Here is a 4,334-nt window from a genome sequence, read left to right on the forward strand (position 1 = left end):
GGGCGCCTGTAGTCCCAGCTACTCAGGAGGCTGAGGCAGGAGAATGGCTTGAACCTGGGAGGCGGAGCTTGCAGTGAGCTGAGATCGGGCCACTGCACTCCAGCCTGGGCGACAGAGCGAGACTCCGTCTCAAAAAAAAAAAAAGAAAAAGTAGAGAGAAAATAAATTCAATCAGTAAAAGAAGAGAATAAAGGTTGATTTCTACTTTCGAATTATTTACCATTTAATAAATATAATGTTTAGTATCTGCCTTCCAATTGCCTACCATCGCAGTGTATCTTCCATCATACAAAGTGATTGGAAGAAATTACAAGAAAATATATGTTTATTTGCTCCAAATTTGCAATGCTAAGAAATCCAGATTTGTGTATTGATACATGATATATATGTGTATCATGCTATTTGTACTATAGTTTATGCTATTATAATGTAGATTTACTGGCAAATGCAAAGTAAGTTTAGGCTAAGATGAAATTCCAGTAATATTAATGATTGATGTCTAAAGGATTTACAAGGGGATTCCTTTTTACTGACAGCAGAATCTTCTTCCTGCTTGCAGAACGTATGGTATGTTAATAGCGATCACTGACTTCAGGCGATTTTACACAGGAACATATTGAGGAATTTAAAAATTAAGAGTCAAGGCCAGGTTCAGTGGCTCATGCCTGTAACCCCAGCACTTTGGGAGGCCAAGGCGGGCAGATCACTAGGTCAGGAGATGGAGACCATCCTGGCTAATACGGTGAAACCCCATCTCTACTAAAAATACAAAAAATTAGCCAGGTGTGGTGGCAGGCACCTGTAGTCCCAGCTACTCGGGAGGCTGAGGCAGAATGGTGTGAACCTGGGAGGCAGAGCTTGCAGTGAGCCCAGATCACGCCACTGCACTCCAGCCTGGGCAACAGAGCGAGACTCCATCTAAAAAATAAAAATAAAAAAAAGTCAGGGGGCCAGAGACAGTGACCTCATATTTGTTTTAAAGCTAAATGTTTTTCTCTTTCCACTAGTATAAAGTGTTTCAAAATATACTATTTAGTCATTTACTAATGGGGAATATATTAGTTGTACTCCCATTTTAGGATACAAATATAGTTCCTTAATCTAAGTAACAAACTGAAACAATTAAAACATAAGACTTATGAAGGGAATATCATAGCTATCTAATGTTTCAGCTATCTATTTTATCTCACATCACAGACATCACTTTTTCCCTTGAAAACTGTATAACTGCAATACACTAAGCATGCTGTATGTTACTGTGACAGATACAAGAAACAAGAGTTCAAAACCTTCCTTCTAATAATTCAAACTTTAGTAGGAGGGAGGAGACTAACAGATAGATAAGGTATAAGCAAGGTAATGACAATTGGGCCAGGTGCGGTGGCTCACACCTGTAATCCCAGCATTTTGGGAGGCCAAGGCGGGCTGATAACCTGAGGTAAGGAGTTCGAGATCAGCTTGACCAACATGGTGAAACTCTGTCTCTACTAAAAATACAAAAATTAGCTGGGCGTGGTGGTGGATGCCTGTAATCCCAGCTACTCAGGAGGCTGAGGCAGGAGAATCGCTTGAACCCAGGAGGCAGAGGTTGTAGTGAGCTGAGATTGTGCCATTGCACTCCAGCCTGGGGGACACAGCAAGACTCCATCTCAAAAAAACAAAAAAATAAACAAAAAAGAAAGCAAGGTAATGACAATTCAAAGGAGAAAGAACCTTCTGGCTACAAGAGATATAATATCTGAGGTGAAAATCAAAAGATGGCATTTTAGGAGGCCAAGGCAGGCAGATCACCTGAGCCCAGGAGTTCAAGACCAATCCTGGGCAACATGGTGAAACCCCGTCCCTATACAAAATACAAAAGAATTAGCTAGCCAAGGTGCTGCACACCTGTGGTCCCAGCTACTTGAAGTTTTGGACTGATTGATGTGAATGAAGAATATGACAGATTAAAAAGAAACGGTTCACACAATCATAACAGTTTCACAAAGAGTAAGTTATTTTATTTGAAAGTTGTGATATATCAGTTCTTTATTTGAAAAATTATGAATGGGATGTTTGCTTTCAGCCAAAATAGAGTAATAGGGACTGGATTTACCTGCCCTCCTAAAACAATAAAAAATCAGAAAATACTTGAAGCAATGATGTTTAAGACATTATATCAATCAACAAAAGACAGTGATCCATGAAAGACAGGAAACAAAGTGAGCCAATTGCCCCAGCTTACTGTCGTGGGAGGGTGAATTTGTAGGCCATGGCACAGGGAGGGAGAACTTGAACAGTCTTACAGATTTCCTGAGCTGAGAAGATACAGCTGAGGATCTGGGGGAATAAAGGCAACTAGAACTTGAAGGACAGAAAAACAGAGAAGAGCCCTTTATAGGGCTCAGCAGAGTATTGTTAAGCACATGCATGTTAGGGAACCACCCAAAGCTGGGGAAAGAACTACGCAAAAAGATAAGAAAGAACAAAACCTGCCACTCACACAGGGTCAGAAATATTGTCTGTCATCATCAGTCAGACAGAAAAATTTCACAGTTCAGGGATCATCAGGTAGAGTACACAGAATGGTCTTACCTAAAGAGTAGAGAACAATTAGTCTTAACTTGTACATGAATCTAGTCCTGCCTAACAAATCTTAAAACCAAGATCCCAAAGGATCAGACTATTTCCCAAATAACTTAGCACCCCAGAACAAGCCCCAATAATATTTTTAGGAATATAAAAATATCCAACACCTAACAGCATGAAATCCACAGTGCCTGGCATCTCATTACTAGACATAAAAAGAAAGAGAAAGATATGATGAATAATAAGGGGTGAAGATCAGTCAATCAAAACCAGAAGAACTGATACGGATATAAGCCACAGAAGACAAATATATTCAGACAGTTAATATAACTATTTCATATGCTCAAAAAGTTATGTAGAGATGAAGAAAATATATAAAAAACCCAAAAAGTCAAACTCTTAGAGATGAAAACTATAATGTGTGATACGAAGACTATGCTGGGTAGAATAAATGGTAGATTTTACATTGTAGAGGACAAAAAATAGCAAAATTAAAGGCATAGCAATAGAAACTATCCAAAAGTTTACGTAGAGGAAAAAGAGAACAAATAAATAGTATACCTATGAACTGTGAGACAACTTAAAGTAGCCTATTATATCTTTATTGAAGACCCCAAATAATAGGAGAAAGAAAAAAGACAAAAAAACTATTTCAAGAATAGCTGAAAATTTTCCAAATTTGATAACAACTATAAACCCACAGATATAAAAATATTAATGAACCCCAAGCATCATAAAGAAAATGGACAGGTGTGGTGGTTCATGCCTGTAATTCCAGCACTTTAGCAAGCCAAGGCAGGCAGATCACTTGAGCCCAGGAGTTCAAGACCAATCCTGGGCAACATGGTGAAACCCCATCTCTATACAAAATACAAAAGAATTAGCTAGCCAAGGTGCTGCACACCTGTGGTCCCAGCTACTTGAAAAGTTGAGGTGGGAAGATCACTTGAGCCCAGGAGGCTGAGGTTGCAGTGAGGCATGATTGTGCCATTCAACTCCAGCCTGGGTAATAGAACAAGACCTTGTCTCCAGAAAAAAGAAAAGAAAATGAAAATTACACAGACACACATTATAATCAAATTGCTCAAAATCATTGACAAAGAGAAAGTCCTAAAACAAGCCAAAGAAAAGAGACACATTAAATGCAGAGAAAGATAAAGTGGACAGCATATTTCTCATTAGAAACAATGCAATTGAGAAGACAATGGAGCAACATCTTTAAAATACTGAAAGAAGAAAAAACTATCAGCCTATAATGGTTTACCCAGCAAAATCATTTTTTGCTGAAATAAGGTGAAAAAATGTCAGATATATAAAAACTGACTGAACTAATTGCTATCAGGCCTGCATTACCAGAAACATTCAAGTCTTTCAGACAGAATGAAAGTAGTACCAAAGGAACACATGAATCTACACAATGGAATGAAATGGGAATCATATCAGTAAATATATAATAACTTTTTCTTGTTATTAAAAACAATCATCAGTAGTTAACTGTTTAAGCAGAAATAATAACAATATCACATGAGGTATATGACGTATGTAAAAGTAAAATGCTTGACAGCACCACCACAAAAACTGAAAATGGAAAAATAGAAGTATACTGTTTTAAAATTCTTATACTATTATGAAGGGCTATAATATCCCTTGAATGTTAAACTGTGTGAAACTGTGATAGGGTAAAAATGTATACTATAAATCCTAAAGCACCCACTAAAGTAACAAGGAGTTGTAGCTAATAAACCAACAAAGGACTTAAAATGAAA

This window comes from Colobus angolensis, unplaced genomic scaffold (assembly GCF_000951035.1).
Source record: "Colobus angolensis palliatus isolate OR3802 unplaced genomic scaffold, Cang.pa_1.0 Scaffold23, whole genome shotgun sequence".
NCBI classification, from domain to species: domain Eukaryota; kingdom Metazoa; phylum Chordata; class Mammalia; order Primates; family Cercopithecidae; genus Colobus; species Colobus angolensis.